Genomic DNA, 23954 nt, shown 5'->3' on the forward strand with positions numbered 1-23954 from the left:
TCTTTCTCTCTTTCTTTCTCTCTTTCTCTCTTTCTTTCTCTCCCATGGCTTGACTATTAAAATTTAAAAAATCAGAAATGTTCCTGGGTTTTTAAGCTTCAAAATTACTGTGTTTTTTCCACTGAGCTCAGTGCTACTCTTTGTGCATGTGGGACTTGGTGTACGCTGACATTGTCTTCTGTTACAGGATTATAAGATTCCTTCATTCTATGAAGGGAGAACATAGATTAAGTATACACAATTTGGTTTTAAATGCTGGACATGTGCTGTGCTATCATTTTCTGTAGTGCAGCGGTAAATTCTTCCTATCAGAAAGAGAGGTAAGCATATTCTCTGTTTCAAGTTTCAATAAAAACATAACTAAAAATGCTTCTTATGCTACAACATATATATGTAGTACACACTTTCTCTTTCTATAGCATACAGTACACAATGTATGACATGATTACTCTAGATCTAATATAGGACTCCTCAATATGAATCTGAATTATATCCATGCAATGGTTTTGTATATCTATCTTTTATTATGTGGCACAATTTGCTTTATTTTCCTTGGGGCACATCTTGAGCTCAGTTTCCACCTCTGATTTTTGTGTGGATAATAAAATATTTATAGTCTTCAAAATTAGGTGCTGAGACAGTGATTAGTGTGGTATGAATGAGGAACTGAATAGATAAGGCCATGACATTTTGCACATGCATTAGCACATACTGAACTTACGCACACAAAATCCCAATTTGTGTGTGGGTACATGCTTGTGACTCCAATTTAGCAGTTGCTTTCTTCTTACCAGTGAGATTCCTCCTGTAGTTTTACCTGCCCTCTGTATTCTCCTGTTTGGAAGATATTTGGCCATGGCAGCTCTGCTGTGTGCAATACATTGGCAACAAAGATCAGGCAGGCTATGATTTTTCTAAGTCTCCATTCAAATTACAGTGTAATTATCTGGATGCAATTTTCTGTGTGCTTCTTCCTTAGATGGATGATACATTAAAAGCCAGCAGACCCAGATAAGCCTGTGACACTCCACAAGTGCCTTTGACCAGGTCTCTTTGCCAAAATATCTTCTCCCCACTTCACACCTTGTGCTGCACTCCCAGTAGCCACCTTTAACTGCAGACAATTTCAGTGTCTTAGAGAACTTTGGAGACAATTCAGGTCAGAAGTACTGTGTTAAGGTAAAGAAATCTTTAAAGCCACTCCTCTATCAATGATATTTTAGGATGTGACCATAATTTCTATGCCTTGTAGACACAGTAGTGAATTCAGTTCTTGCCTGCTTGTCATGCCTGATTCAAATCTGTCTATTTAAAGGGCCCACAAAAACAGATACTACTTTACACAACCAATTATATCAGAAAAGTATAAACTTCTTCAGTCTCCAAAGATACTGGAGTCCAGCTTATTTCTGTAAGGAAGTACCCAAAAGTAAATTGGGGTTGGTCACAGTAAGCAAGTTATCTGCCTGCACAGAGCCCTTGAGAATATAACCATACTCTAGGATAATTCATTAATCTGTTTAGTATTTTTAAAATAGAAACACCATTTCTTAATATTATGTCCTTGAAAATTGTTTCGTTTTTTTTTTCTTTTGTCAAAAAGCTTCTTCTATCAAAAACTGTGTTTTAATAATTACAAAGAAATTACAAATGATTCTACCACATTGTGAGTCTTTGAAAGTAGTAGATAATGCAGCCAAAGAATTGATCACATGATACTGACCCAAAGGGCTTGTCATTTACATGTTTCTTTTAAACTAAAATTGTACTAAACTAAAGTATCCCAGCTACTACTGTGCATGATTCTTCTAATATCCTCTTTTTCTTAGTGCTTAAAATCATTGTTTCATCCCTCCCCAAAAGTAACACTGTCATTCTTGTGGCATATACATGTAATATAATAAACTAGCTGTCAGCAATATGATTAGCTGAAGCCACATCTATTTTCCCAACCAAGTTGAGAGGATTTGTAATGGTGAAGCAGCATTGATCATACAGTGTGTTTTGCCATTGAATATCTAATTTAATATTAGTTAAACTTGATCAACAATTCAAGAGTTTAGGGTCACATTATTAACAGAAAACATCAATCCTTTGGATAATTCAATTAAAAAACATCAATAAAAATCTAATTTCAAAAGTCACTAGTATACCAATATACCATATCCAGCAGACAGAAACTGCTCAGCCACCATTGAATCATTGCCTGTTTTAATAAGTATTCAGAAATTATACTGAGACTTCAAAAGAAATTGTAAGGAATTGTTAGCAGGTTTATTAATGTTTTATGTTTTATTAAAAGTTTGGGTGTACATTTCACAATGAGCAACATCAAAAATCAGACTTTCTGCCTGTAATTTTGCTTCCTCCTGTCTTTCTGCCTTTGGGATTCGCTCTTTTCCTTTCATCAGCTGCCATTTTCAGCAGCATGCAGTAATTTCATGGCTCATTGCAAGCGCTGAAAACCTTTGAAACCACAAATGCTAACCTACCTGGCCTGCAGCCATTTAGGAAGAGATTAATTTAGCAAACAGAAGCAAAACACTTTCTACTTCTAGCCTGTGCATAATTTCATTTCTATCTATATTTATTTTACAGTGAGCAGCGTAATGACAATTTCAGTAATTGCAACTCTGTAAAAATTTGCCTACCTAGCTTATCTCACTATCACAAGACTGTGAGTCAGTCAGATTAGAAAAAGTACAGCATGTGAAACTGCATTGGTTGCCTTCCAAAAAATATGTGCCTTATATAAAATTTAAGTGATGCTTTGCACTTATTTGTATACTTATCTACAGGACAATGGATTCTCCATGAGGTTTGCTTGAGATGAGTATGTCTTTTTAATGCACTGTGATTTATGGGTGCTTTTCCCACACAAAAAGATCAGGAACACTAGTAGGCTGCAAGTGCCAGCCCATTTCTGCAGACTTAGTTACAAATGGCTGTTATGGTGCTGTCAAGCGATTTGAACAGAACTGAAAGTCCATCTGGGGCAAATCTAAGCTATCATGCTTGGAACGAATTCAAATTCAAAATTAGCCTACAAACTGTTAGCTGAAAAAAAAAAGTTCAAAATGTTTTTTTGTTTCTAATTTGACTCAAAGATCAAATTCTCTAAGTAAACACAGAAACTTTCCTTCTAATCCATTTTTTATTCCATTTGACCAGCATATTCAGAACAACATGCATAAAGTCAAGCTTATAAATGCCTATTCACATGGTAAGATGGAAACTGCTTGATTTTCCTGCTCCCCTGTGATTTGTCTCAGTGCTGAGTATCTCACTTCTCACCGAGTGTGTTGAGCACTAAAGTTCCTATGTTTATCCTCTGGCAAATGTAAATGTTACAATAATCGAACCCAAAGCCTTTGTTACTATGTGCTGTGCAAAAAGAAAGTAGCAACAAAGAGTTGTTGTTGCATTTTCAGATACACAGGAGAAAAAAGATTTCTTTGTGATTTCTTAACAATTCCCATGTCTGACTTTATAGCCAGCACGATGGCCTTAGGTATGAGGAATCCCTAAGGTGTCTCACAGCTCCTGACTTCTATATTGGTATCCTGGCACTGGTAGCAGGGCAATCTGGTGCTGCTTTCTGGCAGTCATTGCTCCAGGCTGAGCGGGTTGGAAGGGATTTCAGAGACCTTGAATGACCTTGTGGATGGCAGTCACTGGGTAATGATTTTGACTGCAGGATTATGCAGTGGTACTTCCTGCCATGAGGGGCTGCAAGAAGATTGCTGCCAATGACATGGAGGGAGATGGAGTCAAAGGGACTCCATCAGTGTTGGAGATGATACAGTTTAAGGTGCACAGCTTTCCAAATTTTTACGTGAGAGTAGTAAAAGAGAGTTAAAGAGTAATTGAATATCACTGTTAGCTTGCTTTGCTGAAATTCAGATACATTTAGATCAGCAAAAGGAAAGTGTACAGCATTAAACTTGTTTATGCAGTGTTTTTGTAATAGCTAATTCATTTAAGCATACAGATACACAGACGGCAGTGGGATGACTGGCCAACCCACACAGATGTACACCTCCAATCTGGCATCCCATAACATTCATAAAATATGTCAACACAGCCTGGATTCCTTCCATAGTTTATGTTAAACTATTGGTGTTCATATCATACAAGCAAAATATTTCATGTTGTTAAAATTTGTGTCCCTAGTAAATAAATAGAAAAACTAAACATATTCCCCCTAAATGCACAAGCCGTGTGCATCAGCATTGAAGCAATATGTACTGTTTGTACTTGTAGTAACATTGCAGAAATTAACATTTGTAGAGCTGTTTATCATGCAGGCAAGTGATAATATGGAGGCTCCTATGTTTTATTAGTATTCTTTTAGCTGTAACATCCCTAGCACAGTGCTCTCTTTAGTTACTAGAATCCCAGTACATGGGACCACTCAGAGCAAGTAGGGAGGATGAGGATGAGATGAGGATGTGACTATGTGAGGGGAGTCCCATGGCCTAGTGATGCCCCCATACTGCTGCCCTGTAGCTTTGCCTTGTCCCTTTCACTCACCCTGAGTTCCCAGCTTCAGACACCAGCAGTTGGCATAAACCATCTTTTTTTGGCATGGAGTGTCCTTGAGCAGTGGGAAGGCAGCAGCTCCACTGAATACGAGTAAGTGCAGATGCTCTAGCTCAGGATAAAGGCCAAGAATGAGTCTGGTGTGCAGGGTGAAAGAATAAAAGCTGAATCCTATTTTTAGAGCAGAATTCATCCAGTACCCTGAATGTAAAGTATATTCACAGAGTCTTCATAATCCATGGAGCACTTGAGAAGTCTTAGCACAATGCTGCTTCCCCTGCATACGACAGCAGAGTTATCCCACCTCCCAACAGGATTATCCCACCCCCACTTTGCAGAAGACCGTGATGGTCTCAGCTGCTGCAGAGAGTCTTTGGGTAGCAGAGAAGGTACTTTCATTTCTAAAAAGGAGAAACTAGAAAGGTTGTTGCAGATTAATAATCGGTGACTCTTGCTGGGGAACTTTGACGCTTTGCTGCTTGCCCAGGTTTGGTTTTTGACTTGTTAACAGGAGATCTTTTCCAGACATCTCTTCCAAATTTCCACAAGTATGGCTACTTAAAATGTTGCAGCTCCCTGAGCCACTGCTATTTATATATTTTTATTCAATGATGAAATAGTATTTTTATATTTAGAGTGTTAAATTCTGTCACTAAAAAATTATGTCACTGATATCTAACCATGTGAAGCAAAATAGATCAGCGTAGTACTGCGAAACACTATAGTATATTAATATGTAGTAAAATTGATCCATTGCTATCATGTTTCATGAATAATATTCCCTATTAACACACGTCTGCATTTAAGTAATTTCAGAGCTATGACATTGGCCAGTCAAAAGAATACATGGTAAACAAGTCATCATTTTCCTCAGGCCATGCAATGTAAAATACTTAGTGAAATTAGTAAGTGCTGTGTGCAGAGGCATTGTACGATTAAGCAGATACTCAGGTGTACCTTCTCCTTTCCTTGATTAGCAAAACATGCCCATCAAGATACAGGACAAGTGTGAAGGAAGAAATCAATATTTGATCATTAATACACAGACACAAAAATACTTTGCTGTTAGACATGCAGAAGTCAGTAAAACCACATGCTGCTTGGAGAAGATTGAATTATCTTCAAGCACTACTATCTAATTAAATATGTATATATTTCTAGGGCCTGAGCTCTGGAAAGCATTCCCATCGAAGAAGGAGTTTAAGCATATGCTTAGCTGTAGAATGGGGGCTTGGGGGAGGTATTAGTATGTGTAGTCAAAAAGTACATTCAGCAGATGAGAAAAATACTTGTTTCACAATCAAGACTGATGACAGTTTGCTATGGGTTAATCAATTGCCTCGTTTCATTACTTCATTTGAAGTTGGGTTTTTTTTTCTGTTAGATGGTGCAAAACATTGTTATAAGCAAGTAAATTGTTCTTTTTGATTAACAGATGGCTTGAAACTAGCCAAAAAATATTATTTTTTTAATTAAAGAAAAAGCTTTCCTTGTTGAAACCTTCTATGCTGCAGTTCATCTGAGGGAAAATTTATTAAAATGAAATTATAAACTCGTGAAAACCAGGATTTATAACGGAAACGTGGATGCAGTCATAACTATAACCATGTGAACTATGCTGCTATTATTTACTATGGTAACATTATAAAAAAACTACACTGTTTGGGCCATTATCCTTACAGTTTTCTTTTCAATACAAATCATTATATTTATTATCTATCTTCTTGTATAGAGGGTACAGAAAAGGCCAATCAAACGCAGAAGAAGCCTGCTTTTCAAAAGGAAATTGGACCTATTTCTAATTCCTCTTCCTTATCAAGTACAAGGAGTGCAGACTTTTTGTGAGAAACTGTTTCATGTAAGATAAAAGTGCAGATTATTGGTGAGAAAATGACACACTTTTCCCTACATCTTGAAGAATCTTGGGTGATACTGCCAGTTTTCCTGAGGTTTTTACCTTACTCACAAATGTATTTCCTTACAGACTGGGGGTCTGAGTATTTATTTGGGAACACACTGCATAATTCAGCTATTGTGACTTAGAGAGCTGTCTTAGCAATGTAGTAACTTAGAATGAATATTGTACACAGTATTGGAAAAATTGATGTTTTTAGAAATAAGCCTTTCTAATTTACCGGGTAAAGAAAAACAAAACTGAATCTGTGTTTGTTTCTCTCATCACTTCTTTCTTACTCTGACTTTGGGAAAAATATGAATCTCAACTCTATTATACCTACCTCCTTGGAAATTGTTCTAAACATATCTGCATTTCTATGTATTATAATGTCACAGACATACCTGTATTTCTGTGTGTTATCAGAGTTAGTGACAGTAGTCTACTACAGACACAGAGCCCCAGTGCCTGGCTTACACAATTGCCTTTATAATTATGACTAATATATCTGTGCCATTTTTTTAACTCTTTCAAGGTGTAAAAGGGATGTGGTAGAAGTTAAGTCTCTCTTATGGACTGGACAGGATGTGATACATGTTCAGAAAGACCTTCAACACAAAGCATAAAAAAAGCCTTGAAATTTAGAAAGTGTTCCATGACTGTTGACGCATCACTAATCCGAGATGAAACATCAATGCATGTGGAACCTCTTTCTTTTTTCTTCTGAAACACCCATTTGACTTAGACATCAGTTAAATACAACACAATATGATTAATCCACATTAATAGTAACTTTTTAATGTGTTCTGTTTGTCTGTGGTAAGATACCATGCATTAAAAGCAGGGTTGGGAACTGTAGTGAGTTGATATTAATACCAATGGTTTAATACTATTATTACAACTATGCTTAATTCAGTAAACATTCCTGACATTGTAAACCTGGCCAGTATAGCTGTTAATAAAAAGCAGGCAAATTGATTGATAAATAATATGTTTAGAAATCCAGGGCTCTTAGAGACTGTGAATCAATTGTTTGCTGATAACTGGCAGGATGCTCTGACTCAAATTCTATCAGTTCAGCTAAAGAATCTGTGACTCCTGCATGATGAAACAGTATTTTTGTTTTGGAGGAATTTTTTAGATTATGTTGCCAATTTAGAAGTATCACCTCTGCATAAGAAAGCTGTGTCACTACTGGAAAATGCTGCTAAGACACAGTTGTGTTTCTAAAGTAGAAACACCCAAAGCCCTTCACAGCATATGATGACTGCTTATGACAATTAAAAATCACTTTATTTATTAGGAAAGTAGACATTGAACATAAGAGTTAACCCAAATAGATTTTATTTTAGACTACCTATTGTTATCTCAGCATATGTCAATATTACGTGCTTCAAAAGAATGGATAGGAAATGTTTATCAGCAGACAATGAAGGCAAATAGATTGTTTATGACAGTATAGGGAATACATTTCCTGGCAAAATTTTGAAGTGCAGTCAGGAGGGTCACTCTTGTGGCTGTTTTTGTTGACATTTATCACAACTGAGCATCTAGATTGTTAAATATGTAGTGGTTTTGCACCGACTGATTCTCTAGGTACAGCATACTGTGCTTGTATTGGACTTTGATGGCGCAGTTACAAAATATAGGATGTTCAAATACTGCATATGCCACTGCTGCTTCTGTTTCCAGTGTTTCTTGAATTGCTCACTGCAATTTACAAATCACTACCTAGCTTAATTTCTTTAATTCCCTTTTGATTTTTCTGAGTATACTTGGATATATTTTTGTTAACATTCATGATCTCCCTTTATTTCTGACATTAAAGCCTAGAATCATATTTGGAAAACAAATAACAATTCTACATTTATGTAGTAAGATAACATACAACATAGAAAAAGATTAATATTTCAGTTTTAGTGATTTGGACATTCTTGGACAGTTTTTGCTAAATTATTGTATTAATGCATCAATTTTACCATATCACAAATCCAATGTCAGGCAAGGTAAAAATCATGGAGTGGATATGATCAAGGAATATTGCTGTTGTGAGGATTACAGGAATATAGCTCGTTTCATAAAAATATTGCATTTTGTATCACCCCATTTTGCATATTAATGTCTCATTAGTAGGATAGGGAATTCCAGTTTTTACAAGGTCTATAAAAATTGCTGAACAATAGTCAGTGAAAGGAAGCCTGGAGAAGGAAAAGGCTCATCACTACCCAGACTCTCTATTTCAGCTATTTCAGCTGTTATTTCAGCAATGCACCAGAACCTTTGCAACTAGTCACCAAAAATAATAGTCTCAATGCGTGTAACCATTGCAGATAGTACAGCACATTTTATTTATTACTGAAGTTAATAACGGTATTGTATTTATAAGACTTACAAATGACATTTCCTTTATTTACTACAACTTACATGGCTGTTTCACTCTACCCTGAGCTTGCCCTAAGGAACCTCTTCATGATATTTATCTTTTTCATTTTAAGTAACCACTGCTTCTTCTCTTTCAGAGCAGGCTGGCTTTGTTCAGCTGCTCAGTTGCTGAACCCTGCATGGAGCAGTGGCAGCACAGACCTGCACAGCCTCCCACCATACTTCACCCTTCTACCAAAAAAAACTATCCAGACATGTAACCATATGCAAGATTTAGACTAGTTAGAGCACAAATATTTTTATTCCTTGCATTGGTTCTTCACTGGTTGAAAGTGGATATAAAATAAAAGGCTCTTCTGATTTGGCATAATCTCATACCTACTTCACACTCATCTGTGTGAGTTCACAGCTGGTTCAGAGCAAAACAAATTCAGGCATTATCAGCACAGATACATTTTTACAGAACAAAGTATTGTCAGCATGCCACACTCTCCATGTTTGATTAATGTGCACATTCAATACAAATCAGGACGGTCCTTCAAAGAGCTCAGTTCATGTAATTGAGGCCAAATTTTAGGAACTGCTGATTGGTGAGGTGATTTTGAAAATGTGGCACTTTACACAGAGATTGCTGCCTTGCTGCTTTTATGTCACAAGATGTCAGAGATCTCTTTGTGCAGATCTGTTATTTGAAGATGCAGTCTTCAGACACACACAAATAAGGGGGAATCATCATTGTTCCCATATATGCTTTAATAACAAAAATTAATTACTGAAATATCACAACAGTTCTGTGAAGCAGGTAGTGACACACTAGACTGAAAGACTGAAAAACTTGAAGAACCCAATTGTGAATGAAGAGTAAATATCTTTGACTCCTGATTTGCAGTCCAAAATGCAGAGAAGAAGGACAAGATGATCCATGCAAACATTTAAATAACATTAATGAAGTCCAAGAAAGTGCAGCTCGCAGGATAAGAAGCCAGAAGAAGGAAGCTGGAGGTTCATGATAGGACAGGGAAACAGTGCTAATGGAACAGATATGCGAGGGGCGTAAGTTACAAAACCAGAGGCTTATTTCATACACACTTCTCTTTTTGGCCTTGTGGTCTAGCAACAAGACCACAATCCTTCGCTCCATTTATTAGAAATACGAACATTTTAATCAAATTTACATAAAGGAAAAAAGATCAGAAATATAAAAATAAAAATAGAAGAGAAAAAATTTTAGGTAAAAATTTTGGGAACTGGATTTCAATCAAAATATTTATTTGTAGAAAACTTTAGAAAAAGTTTTAGAAAAAGTTTAGAAAAAGTTAAGAATGGATGAGATAGATAATATAATGAGTTGAAAAATAAATTTTGAACAGTAGATAAAGTCCATTTAGAATTCTTAACTATAATGTTATAGATACAATGCAGAAGAAGAATTATATCCTTAAATGAATCTAAATGTAAATAAACCCTCACTTCCATTTGGGTAAATCAGAGAAGAAAGCATCTTTGTTCTACTACTTTTCAAAGGGCATTCAAGAAGCTTGGAGCTGCACGTATATGAAAACCCCACCGTCTTCATTGCTCTCAACATTGAAATCCATTATATTCACTAAAAAGGACTTGGCAGTAAAATATCTGAAGATTAAAAGTATTTGGAGATGTTTAAATCATCAACCTTTACTGATACGTACTTCAAGAGAAATCACCTAACATTTAGATCAGATACCTACAATCCAATCTGAAAGAAAGCTATTAAAATTGTTCCCTCTCTCCTTTGTAAGTTTGCCAGTCTCACATGGTATGGTGCATCATGCTGGCATGGAGCATGATGCTGCATAAACAGCAAGACTGTATTCATCATCAGAAATATGTGAAAATTCATTTGGATCTGCCACCAGCTATCAATTTCAGCAAGGAATGTATCTGCTCCAGCTTAATTAGAGAGGATGAAAGCAGGGCATACAGGTCAGCCTCCCCAGTGCTCTGTCACAGACATTTTCTCTGTAAAACATTCCACTTCCCACTTCAGTATCATCAGCCATATCGGATACAACAGTAGTCACACTTTACACATGCAGAGTGACTTAAAAAATATATTCAGATTTTGTTTTCCAGGTCAGCTGGAGGAATATATTCATCTTTCCCTTTACCCAGTGTCAGAGATGAGATTTTACTGACTTCAGTGTGGTACTTCCTCATCTGGAACAATGTAAAAGAGACTAAACTTAAAATTCTGGGAAAAATTCCTCTCTGACACTGAAACTTGGTATCATTCCAATTTGTACCTAAGATATTGCCTTTTGTATTTGATTTTGTATTTTTTGTGGGGTAAATAAATAAATAAATTAATAAATATATACACATATATACTCATATATATATATGTATATGCTTATATACTGTTACATAAATATATATATATTTATATACTGTTATACAGACTAAGATAATAAAACTTTTCAGAATCTTCCTCTGTCATTAAAAAGAAAAAAAAATCAGTTTTCTGTCCTTTCTTCATGCACTTATTTTTAAGGGTGCTTTTTTATTTTTTCATTTATTTCCAAAAAGGCAAGGAAAATAGATTTTTAAAAATCCGTTCAATTTTTTATATCCTTAACTTCATATTATTATCAGTGCAGTTGCATTTTACAAAGAAATTGCATTACTACCAGCCCACCCAGATAGTTTGTGACCTGTTCTTTTACTAGTCTAAAGGTGACTTTCATTTCCATGTTGACTTTACTCTGTGCCCATTTGGAGGTTCATTCAGTGAAATAAAATTGCCTTGTAATTATTTCTACTTAGAGAAATATGACAGCTAGAATTTTTATGTTAATTAATCTTTGTGTTTTTTTCATTATTGTGCGTCTGCCTATCATAAATTTCCTTGCAATCCAGTTTTAATGCATTCTATAAATTATTGTGCTTTCTTCCAGGCCCATCATGCCTTGCAAATAGTTGACTTTGCACAGATTTCTGTTGTTTGCTGTAGTACCACCATATGTGTAATTCAGCAGGAATGGTTTGCATCTCTGAAAATACACAATTACTCACCAAAAATGAGCCCGTGGTCAGAGCAAAATCTTGTTATGAGTGTCTGTAAAAAAATTAAAATACATTCTAAAGCTAAAAAGTAATATCTAATCCAGGGTATACTGGACAGAAGGGAACAAAGAAGGCATTACGTTTCTCCTTGTTTTGCTGGCTCAGTGAAATTAGGAAGCCACTGTTTCCTCACCTGCATGCCCAGTTAAGGGCCATCTGTTTCCTGTTTAAATGTAGTATCTTTTACATGGTTTTTCCAAAACCCCTCTTGCATTAATCAACACAATTCCAATAAACAGAAACACCAAATCTTGCTTATCTGTCTTACCCAAGAAAGCATTTTGGCAGTTGCACCTACCACACTTTAGCTTTACTGCAGCACTTTTTTTACATTCACTTTTGTTCTCTGCATTTTAAAAATTTCTCATCTAGTTCTAGGCTGATTTTGCAAGCTTTCTGCAACAGCCTAAACTCCTAAAATAATTACATGTTGATTTTGTTCACTAATGGTTTTAATCTGGGTCTAGTGTCATGTGTTGGAGTTAAACATCTTCATGAACGTTATTATAAATTTAACACTGAGTTAAAGATAATAAGGTCAAATGTATCCTTGATATATTGCCTTTGATGAAGGTAACAAATAATGAACATGGCCTGGTCTCCTTATTATCATGGTTTAGATTTACAGGAAATCATTGGTGGATGGATACTCCTGGTAGGAAGAATCAATGAGCCAAATTGGTTACTTGGATTGGGGTGAGATTTACACAGAGAAATAATACATTTTATTATATCAAATAATTGCAGTATTATGATGCCACCACAATGAATGCAGACACTATAAATATCAGGTGTCACCTTTAGATAACAGTCTTTTAAAAAGTACCATTATCATTGATACCAGAATACTTTTTTCATTTAATTTTAAATAAAATTTAAGATTAATGAATATATGCAAAAAGAAGGAACAAAAGTAGCTTATAAAAATGACCAAATGAAGTACTTAATTTCATAAATACATGCACATACACACAAAGAAAGGCTTTGAAGAACTTCATTAAGGTTTTCAGAATCAGTCAAAGGCTAGAAAATATGGCTTGGGCATCTTTGATCTGGCTTATTCTTGCATTCATTCTGGTACAGTGCTGAGCTGCATGGCTAACATCTAGCTGTGCACAAAGCCCTTTCTCATCCATGGTGCCTGATGGACAATCCTCACTTCACGAGCTTTTGTTCTGCATTTGTTGTCTCCTCATTGCTCAGTGTGTGCTGTGAGGCTGTATTTACAGCACGCTCTTCACACCTTCCCCCAAGGCAGCCAGTTATTTTTGGTTCCTCTCAGGTGCTCACTGGCAGCTCTAACAGCAGTGGGGAGAGCCATGCACTGCTGCAGTGCTATGAGGTGGAGATACAACACCTTCAAGTGCATGCCAAGCACTGCCTCCTACAAATCCTGCCCTGCCAGCAGTGCATCTGAGTGCAATTCATTTTTCTCAAAAAGTCTCCTCATGTGATGCTATTATTTACAGGCTAAAGATGAAACAAATTTTGATGAAAATAGAAAGCTTGCTCTAATTTTCAACCAGATATACCTAGGATCTGATTTTTGTGAATCTTTGGGAGAACTCCATGGCATCCCTTCACACATAAAAACCCCTCTTACATTTTGGTTAGACATAGTGGTTTACCATTTCTGCAAGACAAACATCCCACTCTGAAACTGGAACCTGGGAAATTAATACACTTACTGAAATATTGTGAAAAGTCTGGTTTAAGTAATGGCCAAGCATCACTCAATCCTGACACTTTATGCAATACATTTCACTTTGGTCCAACCTTTTTCTCTGTTGTGTGAATCACAGAACCATAGAATGGTTTGAGTTGGAAGGGACCTTAAAGATCATTTAGTTCCAACCCACCCTCCTTGGTCAGGCACAACTCCTGCTAGGCCAGATTACTCTAAGCTACATCCAACCTGGCCTTGAATACTTCCAGGGCAGCCACAGTTTTTCTGGACAACCTGTTCCAGTGCCTCACCACCCTCACAGTAAAAAATTTCTTCCTGATATCTAGTGTCATTTCACATCCATTCTGTACACAGGCATCTGACCTTTTTTATCCCATGTCTGATGAGTCACTTGGTGCCATTTTTTACATTCTGAAGTCTGTGCTCAAGTCTCTGACTCCTCATTTCAGCTGATTACACAAAAGTTTTTCTGTAGCCACTTGTGGCCTCCCTGCCATGCTCCTTGAAGTCTTCATCCCACTGAGCAGCAGTGCCTACGCATCACAGCAAAAATCTGGGACAAATTTTGTTAGAGAATATTTGTTTGCACAGTTCTGTTGAAGACTTGGGACCAGCAAATTTACATCAGCTGCACATTTGTAGGGAAAGGACTTACACCTACTTCAGTCTTGCCCTTCTATCCTGACTCCAGCTGGAGAACAGGCCATGGGAGACAAGAAGATTATCTGCCCTGCTTCCCAACCTTGACCACCTACACTGACACATAACCACTTAAGTGGTCTGACTTTCATCAGCAGACCCAGCTGAGATGACAGGCAGCCTTATGCAGGCTGGCTTTATCTTGCTTGTGGCTGGATACAAAGGTCACTTAGTCCAAGCCATAGTAAAAGAAAAGGTGACATTATTCACGGCAATGATACCAGTACATTTCAAAATGCGCAATGGAGGACTCAATTACCCTTGCTGAAATTTTGTCAAAGAATCCAGCCTAGGTCAGACAGAAGGCATATAACATTATTTTATCCCAAACAGATGAAATTTGGCTAAGCTGTAAGTCCTTGAAATCAGCAGTGTCTGGTAAATGACAGGACATGTTTCCAGTCCCAATTATAATGTGCTGAAAAAACAGTGTGAATGCCAAACTGAAGATACTAAAGCTGGGTCAGAAGTGCATGGCTCAGGACAAGGAAGTTATTTCAGCTTGTGAGTTAAGTAAGTAAGGATAATAAACAGAGACTGGCACAAAGGGTTAAAGCTTATACAGCTGTTTCATCCTGAGTGTATTGAACAGATCTAACATTTGTAGTTGACTTAATGACTTCCATTCCTATAAAATAGGGTAATCTTACATATTTATAGAGACAACAAAGAATGTAAATCAGGTGGTACAAAAAAACCAAACCAATCAAAATGAACATTTATGAAATGAAGAAGGATGCTGACAGAACATGGGGCTCAATTATGGGGCTCAATTTGTAAAGGGAACTTAAAGATCACAATGCCTCCTTTGGCACCTGAGTCCAACATATAGGTTGGTAGGGCTGGGATCTAATGACACCATATCACTTTGTCTAATCTGTGGCTACTTCAGCTTCCCTGACACCTTGAGAAAGCAAAAGACTAAATCCAGAGAGACCAAAGCACCTAGGCTCACTGTCTGTGTGTTAAATAGTCACAGGTTTGCCCTCCTCTATTCATGCCACCAGTAGGACTGGATCTATCAGGCTTGGGTAACACAGAATAAGAGGACAGGAGAGTGACTGCATCCACATTTTTACCTGAGGAGTCTGTGGCTTTTCTATTAATTTGCATTGTGAAATGTCCAGCTTTAAATGTTTCCTTCCTCTTGAGCCCTTAGATCACATCTTTTGGTTCCCCAGAGAACGCACTTGGCCCTGAGGTGACCTGCAACAGAACCTCCTCTGTCTATCATGTGAATCTGTATGACATAATGCAATATTTATTCAGGCTAGTGAATGGATAAAGGCAAAAAAAAAAAGTGATTTTTTTAGATGCTTGAACTAGATGAATATAAATAAAATCCTCTCCTTAAAAAGTCATCATTCTGTTTTCATGAATGTGATCCTTCATATCCACCCTTTCCTATTCACTGTATAGGGAGCCCCTGAGAACTGACCAAATCAGGGAACTCCATTAGATGGCAGGATGCTTTAACATGACAAAGTTCAACACAACAGAAAATAAATCTCTCTGTTCACTTCCCCCTTGAGATGACTTCCTTCCTTGTTTCCTGTAGCTGCATATGTGCTATGTGGGAGAGGGGGCAGGGTGATTACCTGGTGTAAATCCTTCTCTCCACCAGCTGATATCTTTAATTAAAATTAACCTTTCAATAGTATATCTGAATTGACATATTCCTGACTTCACACTACCGGTGTCTCTTCTAGTCTTCAGGAGACAGACTGGCAAAGCTGCAATGCATCATATTATCTAACACAGTAAATGTGCAACATTCTCCTAAGTCTTCCTCTGTGAGCCTCATATTAAGACCAAACCTTAACCCACAGATACTGGAAATTAAAATTGAAAAGTTTATTTGAGTAACATTCCAACAACCTCTGCTTTTCTAGAAGAAGCAGGTCAAACAATGTCTGCCTCTAAAGTACTTCCTGTGTCACATTTTGGAGCTGGAGCAGCCTCCCTTCTCATGCCAGCAAAAGACACGAACAATAGTTTGTAGCATAATAATTCCTTCTAAAGAGTCAGGGGAAGGCAGCTATCATGCACCAGAGCAGGCTCGGTCATCTTGCAGCTTCACCTTACAGTACTTCTCCTGAAATCAAATTAACAAATTCAGAGTAAATCAAAAGGATGTGGGAAAAGAGGTAAGCTCCAGTGCAAGCTCTCATTGCTTTCATGTACATGGTGTTTCTAGTCCAACTCTAGCTTATACAGCAGAATGTTTAACACAGTAGTTCCTGGATTTTCACTTTCATAATTTCACTGTGGCCAAAGCACTGAAAAATACATCCATCAGCCAAACATTAGCTGCTTTGTTCTTCCCTTTATCTAGCTTTTTCCTTTCATCCCTTCTTTCTTTTTTGACCTTCTCTAACTCATTTCCAGTTCTTTGTCCCTCTTTCCAGTATTATAATGCCTTTCCCTTCTTCCCTTCTTCAAACTTCTATTTCCAGTCACTGAGGAACTTGTTTAGTTTTTCCTTCTTCTTTTGCCATTTCTATTTTTCTTATTATAGCATGATCTTTTTTCCTTTTGCTGATCCATTAATTTCTCTGGTCAACCAACTATGTTACTACTTTCTGTAGGGATTCCATTATCATTCTCTTTTTTTATGCCTTCCACCATTCCTTCATTTTTTTCTCCTTTCTCTTCAGAAGCAATTTCTTTGTCTTAATACTCTCCCAGAATATTTCTTTTTTGACATTAATAGAGAAAGTTTTATTCATTGTCTTGCTTTCCCATAGGCTCAGTTCTCTCTCATCTCTTCTTTTTTGACTAAGTACTTAGAAACCACAAATACCCAAGTAGGAACTGGAGTGACTTATTTTGACCAAATACTGTTGATCAGGGTGATCATAGGTGGGATGAGTGAAGAGTACATCTGGACTGACCAGGAGCACATAGTTTGCTAACACAGAACTGTCCAAGAATAAAACTGGTGAGAACCAGTTTTGAGCATCTCAGGAGCTTTCCAGTCAAGCTGTCAAGAACTTAAAGGGGCAAACTGAGTAACAATGTAGAGATGTATATGGAAAAGGCAGAGAAGATGAACTAGGGGAATATTAATTTTATATTATGTTTCTTTATGCCTTTCAGGTCATTAACATTTAGGGTCTGCTGATGCAGCTTGAGAGAGCCATTTATATTTATTGTTCAAAACTTCCCAAAATTGTGTTATGAAGAGCATTTTTGGCTCTGTCAGGGTTATTTCTAACATGGGAGAAAAGTTAATTCCTCCCAGAACCAAGTTATTATCATAATTTGCTAACATATGTCTATCATAACTATGTTTTTTTCTTGGAATCCTTCCAGCAGGTAATTTTGGGAGAGCATTTAAGGCAGCCCTTTCTCTCTACTACATAATGGGAGCATGGGGATTTTGATTACTGTTACCCCCTTTTTAACTTTTCAACTGTTAGTTTAAAAAGCGAGGCTTGGGTTTTTCATTCCTCCAATTCCGTTTTCAGAGTGCAAAATGAAGGCCTGGCACTCCAGGGTGTATGTTAGCTGCAGGATAATGTTTGTGGCAGAGAAGTATACAAGGCAAGAAATGGCTTTTGTGGGTGATTAAATACTGAAGTGAAGCTGAGGTGTTTGATAACCACAGAAGCTATTTACTGTGTGTATACTCCAGTGCCATGAACATTATTCCTATTATACAACAAGACAAAAGAAGATTCAACAAACCATAACGAGAGAAGGATGAAGGGGTTTTTTGGTTGTTGCTTTTTTGTTTGATGGAAGTTTGAAAGTTCTAATTCATTCCATGCTTTTCGTAACACTTGTTTCACGTCAAAGAGTGGCAGGGGAAGGGATTAAGGCCAAAAGACAGAGATTGGCCTGCAAATAGTAGTGGTAGGGACTAAACTCTGAATAAATATTGTGAGTTATCATGTGTTATCATCAAACAGCAGTGCTCACTGTTTTGCTGGGACTCCAAGAAAGACCATGCTAATACTATTCATAAAAAAAAACACTTCTTAATGTTGTGACAAATAAGCTTAGGAAAAGAATCAAGTTTTTTCAAATATAAGAAACCCCAACAATGTAATATATTAGGAAGATAATGGTAATATGTTTCTTCTACATGTTCTACCAATCCTCACAGTAGTAGTGAGAGCTCAGGAAATACTGTGAGACCAGACTCAAAAACTTTACTTATATTCTAAGTGGCAATTCTGTTTGCTTGTTCCCTGCTTGTTTCCTACTCTTTCTGTCTAGTATTTTGGTTATTTCGGATGATCCTCAGTGATCTCCCTCAAGATCCTATTCTCAGAAAGAACTGAAAAATACAATGAGCTTTGAATAAAAAAAAAATCATATGGGAAGACATACCTGTCTCACTGTCATTATTTAAGAGGTGACAATTCCTCCTTAAATCTCTTCACCTGTTAAGAAGAGTAGAAACAAAAAGGTGTGGCTAAAATGACCAACTACCCCGTGGAAACCCTGAGCAAAGGAAATCAGTCACAGCCAACCCCACCACTGGTCTTTGTTTGTAAATCTTGCTCATTCAACAACTATGAGCAGACAATGTATTTGTGAAGTGTGAACTCTGTTTGCAAATGGCTTTCCCTAGATAAACAAAGCCTTCTTTGTCAAATCATAAGAAATAATTTAACCATCTGTAGTCACAACAGCCCTGTGAGCAGCAGCTGTTTTTGCACCATTTCAGAGGTGGGGAATTCAGAGATAAATACATTTTGCACCAATGACAACATGTGAAGTAACTTAAAGCAGTGTTAACCATGCTATGATTTTCTTTGTACATCTCCTTACAGGAGGAAATAATACAAATTCCATGGGAATGTTTGTTACTTTAATGAATTAACATTAAATGACTTTAAAGGTTGACAATAGTTGCTGTCTGCCCATAGACCTTCCTTTGGACCAGGCTGTCTCTAAAAGATTTTTTAAGTCATTAAAATATTATCTGGGCATATTGTTGAGTACTTGCACCTTTGAAAGGTGCTGGACTGTCATCACAAGTTCACCTAGCAAGGGAGATTAAGGGGGCTTGCACCTGTCAGCCACAACCCAGCAGCAGCACATGGTCCTGCTGTCCCCTCCAAGGTCCCTCCCTGCCTCTGCTGCACTGGATGCTGATGAGGGCAGGTTCCATAGCCCTCCAGCCCTTCCTCTTCATGTCCAGGAAACATTTCCTCAGTATCAATATGTTAGTTGCTGCCAGTCAATTTTCCTCTCTTCTAACTTGTCATATGTGGCTTAACAGATCAGTGCACTCTCCTGTGAGACCCTACCAAGCACATCTTCTTATTTGGATGATTTATTATTTTAAGTACCCTTGAAATGCATGCCAGTTTTGTTCAAAAGGAAGGTATTTCTTACTATTGCTTGTGTCCATATTTTATATTATTTACAGCATCTGAACATTTATATCTGTGGTTGAAATGTATATAAAAAAATTAAAATGCACAAATGGAAATTTATTTTAATGTCTAATACAGCCATACAAAACAACAGTATGGACTCAATGATTCTTGCTGCTGTTTTTCAGGTACAAATTTCCATATGAATTATGGGATAATATTTCTGCTCTGGAGTGGAATATGAGCACAGCTTTCTTTGTGGTATTCAGTGCTAATGTGCGTATTTAAATGACAAATAAAGTTCTACTTATTCTAAATTATCTTGAATGACTATAGGATATGAAAAAGTACTGTTACATTCAGATGTATCATTTAGAAGAGGGTTTTCATTCTCCTATGATGTGACCTAATTTCAAAAAAATTGAGACTGGGAGTTGTGCTCTCTTTGTTTTACACAGCAGATGTTAATGCCATTATCTACTTAATTTGAAAGCTGCACTGATTTCCACTGTTTCTTCCTTTGAGTGTCATTGCTGTATAAAAAAATACTATCAAGTATAGCAAAGGTCATTGACAGTTACACCCAAAATGCTGGCCTGACCTTACAAGAAATAACCTATTTTATTTTTTTTAAAAAAATCATATGAATGGGAATGGCTGTAATGTGACTATTGCATAAAGCTGGGTAGCATAATAGAACAACAGAACTGGGCTCGTCAACAGAAAAAAAAACATCGTAAGAAGGTTCCTCGTGGCCTTACTGTCCCCTGAGTCATGCACATACTTGAAGGCAAACTGACATGGGGAAAATAGCACTGGCCCATATTTTTGAATTTTATTTTATTAGAGTAGTTTCAAGATCAAACCTGCTCAGTTTACAGGTCTACTTCAGAATAAATTATGCTTGCCTCAGGTTTTAGAGATTTAACAATATTGTGGTCTATGATCCAACAATATTTCCTTTCAAACTTAAAATATCTTTGTTGATGCTACTATGATTCTCAGCATTTTTAATCTCATAAAACTCAAACTCTACTTGCATCTTGTTTCAAATGCAAAGTATTGAAAAATGTATTAATGTTTCTTTTTTATATTTCATTTCAACAGCCTAAAAATTCAGTTGCCTATTATATGAATTGCAAAATCATACTCTTTTGGCTTGTGGTCTTCCTAAGCATCAGAACCATCTAATATCATGCTTTATCATTATTAAGTTAAGGAATCTGTAAGAAAAACATGGAATGTTAACAGAATTGGTATTGATAATTCAATGGGTGGCATTTTCTCCTCTCACTGCTACAGATTCATTGAATCAGAATACTAATGGAGGGATGAGCTTTCAGTTAAACAATTCCTTGGTATGTGATTTTAAATAATTTCCCTATACTTGTGTTGGTAGAGACTCCTCTAAACCACTACACAAAAGTAGCTTAATTATATGAACAAGAAAAAAATGCAACAGATCATTAAGCAAGTACAATAGATGGTGCCTACAATAATTTGGAGAACCAATAAAAACTCTTTCAGCAGCATGATCTTGAAGACATTGGTTACTGGACAAACTTATGGGCTGTGTCAGGTGGATGTTGAAAAATCTGGACTCTATAATATAGGCCCTGCAGAGTTATTACAGACCCTACATTATAATAGGTCCCGTAGAGGGAACTCAACAAATCAGAGGGATGGGAGATCTCCAGCCCCGTGAAGTACAACAAATACAAGTTCTGGATTCTGCACCTGGGCAACCCTGAATGTATGGACAGACTGGGGAATGAGGCTGGAGACCAGCATCTTGGAAAGGGACCTGGGGACCCTGGTCACTAGGAAGATGAGTATGTGTCAGCAGTGCCCAGGCAGCCAGGAAGGCCAACCCTGTCCTGGGGGCATCAGGCCCAGCATGGCCAGCCAGGCAAGGGAGGGGATTGTCCTGCTCTGCTCTGGGGCAGCCTCACCTCGAGTGCTGGGGGCAGCTTTGGGTGCCACTTTAAAAGAAGAATATTAAGCAATTAGAGAGCATCCAAAGGAGGGAAACAAAGACAGTGAAGATTTGAGGTGTGGCTGACATCACCTGGTTTATTCAGCCTGGAGCAGACTGAGAGTTTTCTCAGTTCAGAGATTCCTTATGAGTAAGATATTTACAAACAGGTCCTGATCTTTCTTTCTGATGCCCAGTGATGGGACCCAAAGGGATGGACTGAAGTTATGTCAGGGGAGGTTTAAGCTGGATATCACAAAAAGGTTCTTCACCCAGCAGTGAAGCTGGGCACTGGAACAGTTCCCCAGGGAAGTGGTCACAGCATCAGGCTGACAGAGCTCAGGAAGTGTTTGGGCAATGCTCTCAGACACTTGGTGTGATCCTTGGGACATGGGCCTGTGTAGGGCCATGAGCTGGACTTCAATGATCCCATGGGTGCCTTCCAGCTCAGGCTATCCCATTAATATTTTGTGAGAGAATTACTATGCACTATGCAGTGTAGATAAGAGTTTACAAATACTGGAAAAGAAGGAAAGCATGTCTGCTAAAGATTATCTGAAATTATTTTTTGCCATGTAAACAGAATTCACGGTGATGTCAGAGCTGAAAGAAAAAAATCTGTTGTTAATTGAAGTAATTTCTAATACATGAAAATTGCTTTTATTTTCTTACAGAATCATGTCGTAGGATTTCTTAGAATTCTTTACACTCTAACTTGAAAGTTGCATAAATGCCAGCTAAATTTAAATAGAGGTGCAAGATGGCATTAGGAGAGGAGGAGATCATATGGTGTCTTAATACACTTGGATTATATGATAAATAAAGGCAAAGAAAATCAGCTTGTTGTCTCTGAGATGAAAACTGCATAACTGCAGCAAAACACATCCTTTCATTTCTCATTTCCATTTATCATCATATTACACAAAGCCCCTACAACAATGTTTTGTTATGACAAATTTTTCTAGTATAATAAAGATCAAACCTTACTTCTGTAATAAAGATCAAGATTACTTTACGGCTATAAATTTTTTTTTCCTACACTTGTTCCTAGTTTGGGGATACATATAAGTAACTAAATATGGAAAATGCCTTCCAAGAATATAGCTATCATAAAAAAAATCCAAAATAAGCAAAGAAATTAGTAGGTACTTAAGCTATGCAGTCAAGATTGCTCTTAAGATCATTCCAAACATTTGAAAATGTTATAGTGAGAAAGCCTTTTCATTATAATGAGAAGTATTTTTATTCATTTTTCTTGAGAAAATACTACAACAGCTTTTAAAACATGGTCCTGAGAGAAATTTTTCTAAGAGCAGCAAACCTTAGAACTTTACTGAACGAAAAATAGCACAGCTCATCTCTCAGCTGTGCAGTGACAGTTCCAAATCCAGATATTTTGGCAACCATACAGTATGCAAACAAACATAAACTTTGTAAACACATGATTAGGCAGGACCCTTCTGCAGGATCCCATATTTAGGATGGTCATAAGATACTCAAACAAAGAATTAATGCACTTGTATATACAATCCCCTTAGAGACAGATTATGAAATTTTCACAGATAAACCCTCTAAAAAGGATTCATGAGGAAACTCTATCCATAGCATTAGAAGTACATACCAAACCCATTCTTAGCAAACATTCCAATACATCATTTTCCAATAGAGCCACCCCTAGTCTCCATAATATGTCTACTCTTTCAGACAATGGACTTCTCTCCATTTTACAGATGAAAATGAAGGAAAGGTAGAAGACATCCTAGCGGTATTGTCTCTATATTAATACACTGCCTTTGTCAATTTAAAGACCAGAAACTTAAACTATGCAAAAAAGATCTGTAATCAGAAAAAAATCCATAGAGATTAGGGCCAGAATTTTGAATGCAATTTAGAAAAATCATATATTCATTTAAATTAAATACTTCATTGTTTCTTAAATCTATTTTGCTATAAACTAAGCTTTTGTTTCAAATTTGAATCAAATTTAATATCAGTACAAAATCAGTACATTGTTGAAATTGTGTCATAACAAAATATTCCAAGTGTAAGTTAAAGAAAAAAATTCATTATACATGAAAATAACATTAAAATGGTTGAAGTAAGAAAAACTGTTGCTCAGAAGTACCAAGGTGAATTTTTAGTTTTAATTACATCCAAAGCTAAAATAAAAGTCACTTACTTGTATGGTTCTGCAGAAAAGGAAAAATCGCAAAAATATGATGACTTTTTAGTTAACAGAAATAACCCTTCATTTTATTTTATTTTATTTTATTTTATTTTATTTTATTTTATTTTATTTTATTTTATTTTATTTTATTTTATTTTATTTTATTTTATTTT

Source organism: Parus major, chromosome 2 (genome assembly GCF_001522545.3).
Source record: "Parus major isolate Abel chromosome 2, Parus_major1.1, whole genome shotgun sequence".
In the NCBI taxonomy this organism is placed as follows: domain Eukaryota; kingdom Metazoa; phylum Chordata; class Aves; order Passeriformes; family Paridae; genus Parus; species Parus major.